Consider the following 16,377-nt stretch of genomic DNA (forward strand, 5'->3'; position numbering starts at 1 on the left):
TAATATAATGTTGATTAATTAAAAATTCAGAATTATTTTATAATACCAAATTTTAGTGTACAATTTTCATTGTTATTGCACTGTTTATTGGAATTGAAAATGAAATTAAAGTTTCAATATGTAGTGACAATTGCTTTATTATTTCAACAGATATTTCACCATCTCCCCACAAAATCTTAGACACGAGCCTACAGATTTTTCACTTGAGCCATCCCTGCTTTAATTTAGTGACTAGATATGATGAATTAAACATCTTTCCATAACAACATTCCGTATTTAAATAAAATACATTAGAAGAAAAACACATAGAATTCTCAAATCCACTTGATCCATTTTATGGTCATGGGGGCAGAAGCCTGTCTTTCGTTTGTATGTCTTATGTCTGCAGTTTTATTCCACAGCTGAAAGATATATACTGTATATATATATATAAGACATATATACGGTTTATTGGTTGATATATATGTATTTGTGTGTGTGTGTGTTTGTGTGAGAAAGTGTTACGTGATGGACTGAAACAGCATCAATAGCTGGTTCTTGCATTACGCCCAGTGTCCTTGTGGCTACACATGGCCATAACATTAGATTACAAAGAGTTCAGAAAATACTTGGATGTGTTATTTGTATTCATCGAATTCATCATTTACTCTAAGATAAACTGCAAAGGAAATCAATAGACAAAGTGAACTACCAGAAACAGGGCTGAGAAGCATTACAGTAACAGTAACCACATTTAGCTATAAGGGAATACCCTGTGGGTGCTGTTATTTCCATTTTTTTTTCTTTAATTGTAGGCCATTTCCTGCCCCTACCAAAGATTTCTTTGTTTATGTGCCTTGCACTGAAAAGAAAGTTATGAGGGTGAAGTTAGCTACTTTTTCTCAGCTACTTAGTCAACTGGCTACTTATCTGGTATCTGTTTATTCATAGTCCAGCTACTTATTCACTCACATACAGCTATTTCTTTGTTAAGCTCTAAGTTAATTACAAGATACAATGTTTTAAAAGGTATACACTGATTAGTGTCATTAAACTTGACCAATAATTCAAAAAAGAAATATTCCACATTTTCATTGCATGTGAATTTCATCTAGCTCAATGTGGGTAATAGGCATGCTCATGAAATTCACTGTTCAAATTTGCCTACTCCTCCACCACATAGTAAGCTATGTTGTGTGACCTCCATTGCAGGGGGTTAATGCTCAGGCTTAATATGGTTACACTAGACAAATTCATCATCATACTTGATATACTTCCATATGCACAAAATTAGACAGTGATATTTAATGGGTGCTCAAAAAGGTTAAATCACATTGGGCCAATTTAATATTCATAATTTCATGTCCAGAGATAAAATACCTCTGAGGTTTGCCCAACCTAAATCAGATATACTAGCCATGTTCACTGCCAGCTTGGCACACTCCCATAACTAAAATCATAGGGCAAAGTCTGATGTTTAATGGGCAATCTAAACAGTTAAAGAGTTGAATTTCACAGATTTTGTAGAAACAGGGTGTTTTGCCTATCCCAGTCAAAGTCACTGGCACACTCCCACATCTACAGCATTAGACTAACTGTGTGATTTTATTGGGCATTCTAAAACAGGAAATCAGTAAGATTCTTATGTTAAATTAAATGTCCCCTTTGTGTGTCATAAAGGGCAATTCATGACAAGAAGAGCATCTAGATATAAACATTTCGACTCCAGTGCTCCCTCTAAGGGGGCAAATGGCCTACCCGAGTGAATCTGCAAATAACTGTTGAACTGGGAGAGAGAGGAAGAGAATTTTGCCTGATCAAATGTGGATACATTAGTCAAATCCATCTGCTGCACAGAAGCAAACCTTGCATATTGTCACAGTTGTAATAATGTGAAAAATTGTTCAATCTCATTGTTTTATATACATTGAGTAATGCCACTCAGCCAGTCATTAGTTAACAAAAACATATGCAAGAGTGTTTAAAGCAGCAAGTACTCCTTAGCACCAGCCATACAAAGAGTTCTCAAGGCTCAGTCCTTGTCCCTTGGTTTCCACTTGAGTATATTATGCAGTATGTAGCTTTGAACTGGATTATCATACTAGATACTAATGATGTATTTTGCTGTTAAAAGTAGATCTTGATGGATTAAAACCCTTTAAAATTAAACTGTGAAAAAAACATGTTAACCGACACTAAAGCTAATGTTAAGGAAATGAATCCCCTTTTTTATTCACTCTAGTTGATGATACTGTCAGGCCCTTACCTTCTGCAAGAAATGTTGCCATCATTTTTGATTTCTCAGTTTCTTGTTCAACTGACATAAATCATATTATTAAAGTTTCTTATTTCCACCTCCTCAACAAGTGTCTGCTCAATCCTATCCTTTTCTGATACCGAGATGTATCTATGCTTTTATCACATCCTACAGTGCCTTCCGTAATTCACTTTGGCAGGTGCCCCTTCTCATCTATTATCTTCCCTCCACCTGCTTCAGAACTCTATGTACTTTCTGCTCTGAGTCTAAGTGAGGACAGCAAAGTCTGCTCAGTCTTCACTGTTTCCTTGTGTCTTTTAGGATAGAACTGGGCCAGGCAGATCTCACCTACAGTTTAATATAGGAATGTGTCTTGCTGTGAAAATAAGAGTGGCTCAAGATGATTTAACCCACTGCAATGCAAGTAAAACATAATAGTTCTTCCTCTGCAGTGCTTATCATATATTTTGCCATTAGATATGCCAAAGTTACCCGTTTTAGGCCAGGCAAACCACACCTGCAATTTAAAGAGACCCAATGTATTTTAATCCTGGTGCCCATTATATATTATGGGTAGTCCAATGCTGAATATATAGAAATGCGGCATTGGCTGCCAGTGAATTATACCACTGTACCCACAATGAGCTGGTGCAGAGTAGGAAACACATTGCCTCTTGTCCAGAATCTTTGAAATTTAAGGTGGCCCAATGTGATTTAAAATTTTAGAGTGTCCATTAAATGTTGTAAATTGAGCTGTAGATGTTTGACAAGTTTGAAGGTGAAACTGAAAATGCTAGGTGTATTGGCATTGAGCTGGGCAAAATGCACATACAGTCAACATGTGTATTACCTTTTCTTCCAAGTATTTGTAAAGATTGATGACACAAATCAATGTATACCTTCAAAATACAGTATATTCTTGTTATCACTTAGCTGTGCTTATATGTTGCTGCCTGAGAGTAAATAAGTATCACGGCTGTTGATAGGTTGCCAGCCAGATAGGTACAGTAGCTACAAAAAAGTAGCTTAAATTCAGCTTTTTTCAGAAATGTATTATCAGTTACCTGTTCACATTTTACTCTTTTTTTTATCTACATTATTGTATTATTTTTTAAAGTAGCCTGTATATAATAAGCACTGACACATACACACAAGTACTAAAGATACTATACTGTTGATCTATAAAATACTGTATTATTGCCAAGTCTATTGCCTTTTGGGGTAAAAAAATAATAAAAATTGAGTGTTTTAACAAGGAAGGGAGTCAACTAATGAAAGAAAATTCATATGCTACAAGCAATCATCATAAAAAAGAAGAAGCAAACACTCCACTGCTGTGGTTATTCTTATCTTTATGGATTGAGAGCAGAAATAAATTGTTAATTAATGAAGGTGTTCCATTAAAGGCAGGAACCCATGTCTGATGTCAAAACTGGTTAGATGAAAAATAGCCGTAGGCATTTCTCTTAAGCAAACTTTAGTTTCCATAACTTAAAGCATGCAGGGCAAACTCAGACCAGGCTGCTGCCTCATTTTGATGACATCTCATACTTACACTTCGCTGGTTCCTCAAAATGGTTTACTTGAGCCTTAATATATGCTGCGCTCATGCCTTGCAGGGGAATGAGCAAGCAAATCAGCTCCAAAGGGGCACATCCATTGACATGTGCTGTTTTTTTTTTTCCACAGAGGCCTGCTTGTTCTTGTCTGAATCAAGCATCAAGCATAAGAGGTATTCTTCTCCTGTTCTGCCTTGCATAGTATATATATGACGAGATGGACAGTATCATTGCATGTTGTGCTAAATCCACATCCACATCCCTTAGCCACAAGGCGCCTAAGATGATCTGTCGCAGAAACAACCCACATCAGTTCATTCCACGGATTACCAGGCTGTCCTCGGAATTGCTCAAAGGGATTGAGGTTACATTCTGGTGTACTGGGACTCTTGGAATGGTATCCCTCTTTATGATTAATTTCATCATTTCTTCCTGTTTCTTTACAAGCGTTTCTATCCACGGGAGATCTCTTGAATAAAGGAACATACAATTAAACCATCAGCAGTTGTGACTTTACTGAACACAGTCCAACCTGGGCAGAATACAGACACCAGAAGCAATCTGCACATCACTGATGCTTATAAATCTGCATACCACTGATATTTTGTACAAACCTAAAATTATTATGAGAAAAATAAATAATAGGATGATAGGAAATCATAAAATAATAAACACTGGTTGAAATTACGTAGTTGCATTCTTGACTCCCACTCCTATGCGACACATACATCTTCTGTACTCCAGCATGCAATCTTTTATTCCCTTTAAAGATGGTTTTAATCAATTTGAAACACTTTATTGAAAGAAAGTTTATGGAATTCTGAGAAAGGTTTTAAGAAACATCTCTGACCATTACAATAAGGTAGCAAAGTGGCATTGACTTTTTATATTGAATGTGTTTGTGATTCTTTTCAAGCTTCACTGATAGACCTTGCAATTTTCAGACTAGATTCATTTTTAATAAAAGAGTTTGGGGGACGAGCAAAAACCCTGAAACACAATTATCAGCCATATCATGTCTGCTGTTCTAGTTTTAATACAATTTGGAATAGGAAACATCCAGCTAATTATGTTTGCCATTTGGAAAGCAACAGTCAATTATTACAATTTTATACAATTATTACGGTGAAAAATGTATTTGACAACTCACAAGTAAAAATCTGCTTTCATACTGCTACATATGTAAAGTCTTGCACATCAATCAATAAAACAGATAAGAATTGAAATCATTTGAGACAAGAATTGCATAAGATTTTAAAATAAAGCAAATGCATGAAGTCCAATAATGTATTCCATTAAATCAAATAATATAACATGCCAGGTGGGAGTATATAATAAACTATCAGTGCTGAGTCATGTCAAGAACAATTGTAAAAAATGTGACAGTAAAAATAATTTATAAGACAGTAGAAGAGATGAATCAACAATGAAGAGGAAAATGTAAGAGGAAGGCCTCTAAGTGGGTCACGTTATACATAAAAACAGGTTGTTTATAAATGCAATCTAAAACTATACAGAAATATGAAATATGTTAATAATATAATAATAACATAACATTCCCAAACTCACTTAATGCAGTTTATTGTAATAGGGGAGGCTACAACCTATCCCAGATGAATTAGGCTTAAAGGTACACACTGAAAAATAAAGGTGCCAGAGTGTTCAGAGTGTTGCCATAGGGCAATCATTTTTGGTTCATATATATATATATATATATATATATATATATATATATATATATATATATATATATATATATATATATATATTCATGGCATTCGTAGTCTGTATCACAATCATATATATTAAGATTCCATAGAGTAAATAACCATTAATAGATGGTAACAGATTTGTGAAATACCAGTGGTTAATGATTTTAAAAGGACTGTTGCTGCATATAGTAACACAAGCTAAACCCCAGTTTTCTTAATCTGTTACTGTCCTGCTTAGTAGCCTACCATATATTGAAAATTTCAGGTTTGTTCGACTGTATTAGGAAGTTTTTCAAAGCACAAAGAACCAACTTCATGTGCAAAAAAAGCCTTCCCTGAATGAAATGGTTCTTTGTCAAACAACACCACTCAGTAAAGAACCGTAAAGTGCCATTAAAGATCCATTATTTTTAAGAGCGAAACAAAGCCATCAGTTCTGGACAGCATGCCCATTTATCACAGAGACCACTCACACGCACACCACAAAAATGAACCCACCATGCAGATCTTTGGGATTGAGGAGGAAAAGTGGAGTGAATGCCAAAAAAAAAAAAAAACACAACCCACACAGTCAGCAACTGGACACAGAATTTTAAGCCAAGATTATAGATCTGTAAGACAGCAACATGAGTCCCTGTGAATCTGTCATTAAGGCATTTTACAAACAGTACCAAGTGTGCAGTAGAATACTGAAAATATACATACAGTACATGCAAAACGGCTACAGTTAGAAGTAAGTGGTGTAAGTGCTTGAGGAAACAGCTTAATTTTTATTCCTATATCAGACATAGTTTAACAGCATATATCATTCAAAGAAGTCTTAGAGATCAACTATAAAGTCCTTGCAATATAAAATTATAAAGAGGGGTACGTGCTAAAGTGGTAGATAAAATTACAGCATAGAATAAATGGAAACACTTTGAGCAGAGCTTTCACAAATAAGTAGATAAAGCGGCAGACGATTAAAAGCCAAGGGTAGTAGCTTGACCTTTACATCACTTGAACATAAAGACAGATGGGACCTCACAAACCAAGGGAGGGAGCATTAAAGCTGAAAGGCAGTTTGCAAAGAGTTATGTAATGGAGCTGGAACAATGTGAAATTACTTTTAATTTTCTTTGAAGTGAGGAGTAAAGTGACTTTCTCAGGGTGGTATAGCTTGTCAGAGACTGGAGTAGCAGCATTCTGAATTTAAATGAAACAATTCGCTACTAGATCTTACTGTACTAATAATAATCTAGTACAATATACTTTTTATGATTGTTACTGTATTGGACTCACTTATTAATCTTATTCAAGCACATATCCAGACATAAATTTTTGACTGGGGAAGCATGGTAGCACAAATGCCAGGCTGTAGAGTTGGCATATTCTCAACTTTTCCAGGCTTTTCTAGGCAGATATTTCCAAAAGTACTTGCATTCTTTATCCACATTCCAAACCCAAATACATACAGGGAATATCACTTGGAAACAATGTGGATGCGAGTGTGTGTTGTAACTCATAGCCTTATGAGTCACTGAGAAGTAAGTAATGTCATGGACTTACAAGAGTGACTTTGACACCTATGACCATCAGTTGGCTTAAACTGGCAAAGTAATGGATGATGAATAGTTAAATATGGCTGGTGGCATGCACAATGAAGCAGCTGAGAGACAGTTGCTACATAAGAAAAATCAAAATCATAGCTATGAGCCAGATCTGCAACTGGCTAAACTCGTAATCCTTACATAGTGAGTTCACATTTCACCTTGCAATTGTTGTGGCATCAATCCTGAGCAATTTTTCACCGGTAACAAGTTTGAAGTAAGTGTCTACAGCTTTTAGGTTAACATTTTTCTTTCATTTTCCTTTCTTATTTGGATATACTGTATTTGAATTAGATTAATCTGTGATAATGTCCGGTGATAGACTGGCACCATTCCCAAACTGGTTACTGCTTTGCATTTGATTGTAAAGAGATTACATGTGACACCCTGTGACTCTAAACTAGAATACTTGGCTTCACAATTATATGTTTAATAACAAAAACAGCAACATTTATTAATATAGCACATTGTCAAACAAAGAATGTAGCTCAAAGTGCTTTACAAAATGTCAAAGAGAAAGTTACAAAAAATAAGAGGTAAGTATACTAATGAAGAGGTAAGAATAATAAAAATAATAAAAATAAATCCATACAATGTTATTAAACATTGACATATAATTATTAGAAGAGTAGCATCCATATAATTATTAGAAGAGTAGTAGTCTTTAGAATAGTCTCTAAAATTGAGTCCAGTCAGATAGCTGAGAGGACAAAAAAAAAAAATTCTCCAGTTAAGCTGGAGAAACAAAATACAAAATCTGCAGGGGTTTCAAGGCCAAAAGACCACCCAGCCCCCTCTGGGTATTCTGCCTAACTGTGCTTAAATTGTTCCTCATTGTTTCCAGACTTTGTCTGAGAGGATTCTATGTCTCGTGGACAGCTGGGGCACCTGCCTTCATTCCAACATCACAGGTGGCTGCATGGTGCCTCAATCAACGAAGAATGGGAAAAGAAAGCAAGGAAGTAATGGAATACTGTATTTTATTTCTCTTAATAGTAGATTCACACTCACTTTGTGACATTATTTCTTTGAACAGTTCATTACTTTCTTATAATTTTTGTTCTTATATTTCTTTATTTCTAGTCAAAGATTTTTAATGGATATATCCATACTCTCGTTCATCCATCATTTTTGAACCTACTTAATCCAACTCATATTATTCATTATTAGTGTATGGTTTATGTCAGTTATTCATTAAATATTTTATTATTTTAGGATTGTATAATTATACATATTACATTTTGTATTTGTTTTTAACTTCTAAGTAACTATTCCCATTACCTTATACCATTTAATTTTGTTGTGTTTAATGTAACTGCACAGCAAATCATTGGCATCACTAGCCTAAAAGTGTTACTATAAAATTTTTCAATGAAGAATAAATGGTTTAAGACATCATTGTCATGATTTTATTGAGTTTTTGTTTAATTTTGGGCTTAATAGTGTATTTAATTTATGATTCATTTTGTAGTTTTGTGACACCTGATGATACAGGGAAGTGGATTTTTATGAAGGTACAAGGAGAAAAGACAAAATTGTTATGCCAAAGTAAAGTCTAAACCCAAAATCAGTCCTATCTTTCACCAAAACCCAAACATTTAACAAAAATTATGGTCAGGAAAAATAAGCTCAGAGGTCTGCTTTTTAAAATCAGAAACAAAATGAGTGCACCACAAAAACTAATACTCTACCCAAAAATTATGTTTTTTTATATGTTACTTAACTCATGTGGTTTATAATGATGACAGAGGAAAAAAAAATCGAATCTCAGGTTTTCATGCATAACAGAGAGAATTTTTTTTAAAATTTTAATAGAACCCCATTGTGACCAAGGTGATTGCCACTGACCTTTATACTATTGACCTAAAGACATCACAGGTCGCAACATCTGATTATACTGTGGTGGCAACCACCTGAGCAATAGTATTCAAAAAATCTACAAAATGAAAAAACACCAAAAGTTGTAAAACAACTTAAAAAGTAGTAATAAACACTAAAAATGGATTCAGCAACCCGCAAAAAAATTGTAATTGCACAAATTCCAAATAAAGTTGTGAATGTGGAAAAAACATAAACATAAACAATGTTTAACAAGTTTAAAGATTCATGACGTGCAGATTGTTTTTTTCAGGCTTTTCATTTCAATAATGCTATGCATTTTTAATTCAAAATTTTCTTTTTCCCAACATTTTATGTTTTAAGGATGCCAATATTTTTGGCTGAAATGCATGGAGTTAGTGATGCAATAATATAAATGTTGGCATTGTGAGCTTCCAAATTGTCCAAGATTGTGAATAAAAAATCAAATCTGTTCAAATACGTTATTGAGAGTGTTTAAGGTTTTGAATATTTTTGGCAAGAAATTTTGACTTTGAGTTTGTTTAGTGTTTTTGGTTTAGTTGCACATTTAACAGATTTCCACAGGTTTTAGCTTGGCTAGTTTATGGTTTTAGTTTTCATCTGCTGGGGCCTCATGTATAAATGGTGCATATGCACAAAAATGTTGCCTATGCCCATTTCCACATTCACATCATGATGTATAAAAACTAAACTTGGTATAAATCCACACATATTCTCACACCAGCTCAAACCATTGTGTACACAAGTTCTCTGCTCAGTTTTGAAAAACTGGCAGCACCCAGAGTCAAAGCAGTGCCACTGTTCATATGTGGTTTCCCTTTTCTTTTTTAGATTCACATCCCTGATGTGGCTTTATCAAATACAGTAAAATTAACCGCATATCGTTTTTTAGTTTAAGACACCTAATTGTAATCAACCTGTAACAATATAATGGTCCACGGAATGGTCAGACTACCTCACTGAAAACTTGCACTACAGTTGTAATATTGCACAACCTGAGACACTTTATGAACCAGTTCACTATTTGCACTATATGTACAGTAATCCCTCCTCCATCACGGGGGTTGCGTTCCAGAGCCACCTGCGAAATAAGAAAATCCGCGAAGTAGAAACCATATGTTTATATGGTTATTTTTATATTGTCATGCTTGGGTCATAGATTTGCGCAGAAACACAGGAGGTTGTAGAGAGACAGGAACGTTATTCAAACACTGCAAACAAACATTTGTCTCTTTTTCAAAAGTTTAAACTGTGCTCCATGACAAGACAGAGATGACAGTTCTGTCTCACAATTAAAAGAATGCAAACATATCTTCCTCTTCAAAGGAGTGTGCGTCAGGAGCAGTGACTGTCATAAAGACAGAGAAAGCAAACAAATCAATAGGCTTTTAAGTATGCGAAGCACCGCGGCACAAAGCTGTTGAAGGCGGCAGCTCACACCCTCTCCGTCAGGAGCAGGGAGAGAGAGAGAGAGAGAGAGAGACAGAGAGAGAGACACAGAGTTTGTTTTTCAGTCAAAATCAATACGTGCCCTTCGAGCTTTTAAGTATGCAAAGCACTGTGCAGCATGTCGTTTCAGGAAGCAGCTGCACAAAAGATAGCAACGTATAATCTTTCAGCATTTTTAGACAAGCGTCCGTATCGTCTAGGTGTGCGAACAGCCCCCCTGCTCAATCCCCATACGTCAGGATCACAGATAGTCAGCGCAAGAGAGAGAGAAAAGTAAGCAATCTAGCTTCTCAGCCATCTGCCAATAGCGTCCCTTGTATGAAATCAACTGGGCAAACCAACTGAGGAACCATGTACCAGAAATTAAAAGACCCATTGTCCGCAGAAATCCGCGAACCAGCAAAAAATCTGCGATATATATTTAAATATGCTTACATATAAAATCCGCAATGGAGTAAAGCCGCGAAAGGCGAAGCGCGATATAGCGAGGGATCACTGTACATGCTTTCTTATTGTATATATTTTTTTTATCATATTATTATTATTACTGTTATTTTATCATTTTATAGGAAAATAAATTTATGTAGGATTTGAATCTCATTGTATTTATGTAGCAGAAGTGCATGGAAGCTGGCTTACACATGGTTTTATGCATCTTAATTTTTTTGTGCATTTCCACTTTTGTCCACACGCCATGTTTTAGTATGAATTTTACGCATGCCATTATGCATAAGGCCCCTGGTCCTTTATCTCCTATACTTGCGGCTTGCCATATTTTACCATTAGGCAGAACAAGCATTTCAAGTTCTACTCTGTTTTTTTTTAAGCTAACAACATAAACACATTCCTACAATGGTAAGGTTGTAGCTTTCTGTCAGAAAGAAAATTTAAACACAACAAAAAAAAATGTAGTTATTCTTTAAATTTTGTTTTAATACACATTTTATTTTACATGACACAAAATTACATTTAAAATTTAGTCAAACCAGAATCGTTGTAACATGTTAGCAAATGTCACTACACACTAAGGTGGCAGCAATATGCAAATCATAATTCTTTTCTACCAAACGTTTAACTGTTTACGCAGTGTTCAGGCAAATGCATTTTTGACTTTGGGCAATAAAATCATTGGTTTTTTAAGTCTGAAGTTACTCTCAAATGAATGAAACAATCAAATGTACAAATCCGCTGCCAGGTCTGATCAGAATCAAGATCACATTTAATAAAGTAGGCCCCTGAAATAAATAGAAGACAAATAATGTAAACATATGCATGCAAAGTGTAAGGCAGCACAGGAAATCCTGAAATACATACACATTAGCGGTATGTAAGACAATTACAAGATTCTGGTATTCTATGGACATTTGATGGAGTGAATGACAGATGCAAAGCTGGACTGAGCAGATCAAGGCAAATTATGATATTCAATAAAATAATCAAGTTTAGATCACTGCAAACAAAGCAACAGCTTCAATAAAATTAACTTTATATCTCAACACTTGCAGTTAACTCAGAGCTGGTTTACATTGGAAAGTAGTAGCTTTTATGTTTGCAATTTGACAAGAATAAAAATGAATTCTTGTGCCATGCTCCCAGTGCTGCCCTCTGCACAGCTTCTAACAGAGGTATTGGTTTTGAAAATGAATGTATGGATGATTAAAAAAATAATTTTACCTAAGATCAATGTACTTTTTCAGAAAATACTGTTTAATATTTTGTTATTGCTAAAATTACAAACTGCAACTTAAATTTCAATATACATACACTTCAAACAGTTCTTTTACTGTAAGTCCTTTGTACCTAATGGAATATTTGAATCTCCCTCAAATGCCATTCAAGCACTAAAGCTGATCATTAACTTAATGGGATACAGCTGTATCTTACAATTAGAAAACAGGTAGTTTTAAAGCTTGCAGACAGAGGGTGTTCAGTAAAACCAGATGTGTGGTGAAACTGCTAGGAGACATTCTCTTTCCAATAAATTACAAGGAAGGTAAAACAATTTAAAGTTAATACTGAATGTAAAGGTTTTAAATATATTGAGGAAAATTATCAAAAATTACTGCATTAATGAATACGTGTTAATAATAAATGAGTACATTCTCATAAATGAGATATTCTAAATTACACATTCATAGCTCTTAGGACATCAGGACTCTGAGTGCACATTTTAACATCTAACTGATTGATTCTGTAAATGCCATTATAGTCTCCAGCTCATTTTCTAGGCTTATGTTTTGATGGTCAAGGTAGTACAGAGCAGAAGACTACTTAAGTATTATTAGATACTAGCAAAATACCCGCGCTTCGCAGCGGAGAAGTAGTGTGTTAAAGAGGTTATGAAAAAGTAAAGGAAACATTTTAAAAATAACATAACATGATTGTCAATGTAATTGTGTTGTCATTGTTATGAGTGTTGCTGTCATATATATATACATATACACATATACACACACATATACACACATATACAGATATATTATATATACATATACACATATATTTTTTATATATATATATATATATATATATATATATATATATATATATATATATATATATATATATATACACATACATACATACATACATACATATACACACATAGATGCACTTACAATAACATAGAAATCAATATAAACAACATTAACATCATTATCATATGAGAATATGAAGTAATATATAAGAAGCACATTTCATATAAATATAAATTATTAAACAGTAAAATCTTCTTCTATAATTTGCTACCATGGCTTTTCGTTGGTCTGTCCAGGATTTGAAATCACCTGTAGCTTGCAAACCGTTTCACCTATTGACTTGAAATGTGGTACACATATAATACGTCACGTCTGCTATCTGCTTTATGGGTGATGATTGTATTACTCTTTTTATGTTTATTTTATTTTAGAATCAACTCCTATCTGCGCACACCAGGGCGGCCGTGGGCAGATGCGTATGGTGTATTCACTCCATGTTATCATGCATTGCGCTGTCACTGGTATTTTGATAAAAGAATTTGAACAATATATAAGAAGCGTATAAATTATTAAACAGTAAAACATTAACATTTAAGAAGTAAAGTTACATTGAGTACTACTGCAGTGCCTTCGGGTATACCTCATTTTTTGTTTGCCCATTACATGCTTAAATGTATAAATTTTTTGGTGCACCTACCCGAGAACACGCAACATATAACAGAGCGTGGGAGAAGCATGGATTTTAAACACGCGTTGAGTTCATGTGCTGGTCTCCCTCGTGGAATAACTGGTAATGTTTGACTAAAATGTACAGCGAGTAAAACGACATTACCTCCTATTTTTTTTTTACGATCTCCGAGATCTTGCTTTTTTCGGTTCAAGGCTTCATAAGCTCTTTTATGTTGTATGGTGTACTTATCCCAAACCATCATCTTTGAATGTTGCAAGACTTTCGCCTTGTATGTAGATCGGGGTAATTACATTCATTGCATTCCTAGTCTGAATCACAATGTGATTGTATGGGTGGTTACCTGGCACTGTAGGGTTGCCACCCGTCCTTTAAAATACGGAATCGTGCCGCGTTTGAGAATGAAATTGCGCGTCCCGTTTTGAATCAATACTGGACGTGATTTATCCCGTATTTTTTTTATCATTTTTTTTTAAAGCAGCGTCTCATGCAAATCATCCCACACGCATTTTATGAAGATGCCTCCTTTCCTAGTTTTGATTGGGTAATACTTGATGTCATCGTTAGTTTGATTGGTGTTTTTAACTGTCCAGTGAGGAGGGCGTGTCTTTTAAGTACAGTCTGCAAAGTGTTGGCACTGAGATGTGGCGTCAGCGCCATAGTTGAAGCCCCTAACGTTGCGGTCAGCAAGTCGGCTAACATCCGCCATGTGCCGTCTTTCAGTTGCGAGAAGCAGATCATAGAATGGTTGAAACTGTTGCCCCTGACGTTGCGCCACGGTGTGTGGTTCGTTTATACCTCGTGTCTTCTCATTAAACTTTTATCTCGCGAATATGTTATTGCAATCCGCAGCGGGAGCGTTTCTATAAACTTAATTTAAACTTACGTTTTACACCGTGCTTTGTTTCCCTTATGAACATGCTTGTATGCTTAACTCGCTCCCTTCTCAATTGTTTAATAAATTTTTTGCTCTTTGCTGTTTGCGGCTGTTCCTCCATTTCCCCCTACTTCGTTGTTTTATCTCGCGAATATGTTATTGCAATCCTTAACGGGAGCGTTTCAATAAACTGATTGAAAATAGTTTTGCATTTACCTTTTTAGTAAAAGGCGAGCTTTTAAGCCTGAGAAATCACCACGTAAATGCACACGTTTAATTGGACATGTGTTAATATGTATGGTTACACAGTATTAAAAGACAGTGAACAACGTCAGTTACCTTTGTTCCCGCGTTTGATAAAAGGTGAGCTTTTAAGCCTGAGAAATCACCCCGTAAATGCACACGTTTAATTGCACATGTGTTAATATGTATGCTTACACAGTATTAAAAGACAGTCAAAAATTAACGTCATTTACCTTCGTTCCCGCGTGTGACTCGTGCTGTAAATCTCTTCCTTGTTTTTAGTTCACGTGATTACGTAGGAGGCGTGATGACGCGATACGTGACTCCGCCTCCTCCATTACAGTGTATGGACAAAAAATATGTTCCAGTTATGACCATTACGCTTTGAATTTCGAAATGAAACCTGCCTAACTTTTGTAAGTAAGCTGTAAGGAATGAGCCTGCCAAATTTCAGCCTTCCACCTACACGGGAAGTTGGAGAATTAGTGATGAGTGAGTCAGTCAAACAGGTTCCAGTTATGACCATTACGCGTAGAATTTCGAAATGAAACCTGCCTAACTTTTGTAAGTAAGCTGTAAGGAATGAGCCTGCCAAATTTCAGACTTCTACCTACACGGGAAGATGGAGAATTAGTGATGAGTCAGTCAGTGAGTGAGTGAGTCAGTCAGTCAGTGAGGACTTTGCCTTTTATTATTATAGATAAGGCAAGAACTAGTCTCATGCTAGTCTAGACATAGAATTTCATGCTAGTCTTACTCATATGCATAACCAGAAACAACTCGGAATTGCCACACAGCATAACTACGTCATTGGATTAACGGTCAGTGAAAACCTGGTGTTCCAAACAATAAGTACTACAAATGTGTAAGAAGGTATACATCAGTTCTCAATGTCCCTTGACTTGATTGTATCCAAGAAATATTTGCAAAAATACTAAATGCAGTAGGCATTTTGCTGAGTTTGTTAATGCCTGTACATTACAGAATGTACTATGATCACAAGATGTAGGACTTCATAGATTCAGTTGGATAACTAAAGCTGCTGTGAAAGGCTGTTCCTTTAGATACAGAATCATCAAACTCTGGAATGACCTAACTCATAGCATCATGGATCAGTGTCAACATTTAAATCAGGGCTGAAGATCTTTTATTTTAGAATTATGTTTTCTATTAATTGTAGCAATTGCAATAATTTTTTATTACTGTTTCACTGTTAACTCTTTTCACCTTGAGAATGTACCTCAGACTGGATGGGAGTCTGAGGCAGCACGTGTGACAGGCACAGAATCCAAATGTCAGTGGATTCCATCAAGTCATAGACATAAGCCCAGACTGTATTAAAATATTGGCTTCTTATATTTTTACTATTTTGATCTTTTGAACCAAAAATAACCATTAGACAGTTTATATATGTTATGTTTAAGCCAGGGTTCCCCTCTGGCTTATGTTTAAATTCCTTTTTTATGTATGTTTTGTTCATTTTTAATTTTTTTTATTATTACTATTTATGTTAATGAGTTTGAAAAACAAATGACATCACTTTTCTCCATAGTCACCTTCGCTGGCAATGCAACTTTTCCAGCGTCATACCAACTTTTTAATGCCCAATTACTACTCCTCCCGCCTTCACAGTTTCCAATGAAAAAATAAAAGTGCGGAAACTTTTTGAATGTTCTTCGTATTTGTA

Source organism: Erpetoichthys calabaricus, chromosome 3, assembly GCF_900747795.2.
Source record: "Erpetoichthys calabaricus chromosome 3, fErpCal1.3, whole genome shotgun sequence".
In the NCBI taxonomy this organism is placed as follows: domain Eukaryota; kingdom Metazoa; phylum Chordata; class Cladistia; order Polypteriformes; family Polypteridae; genus Erpetoichthys; species Erpetoichthys calabaricus.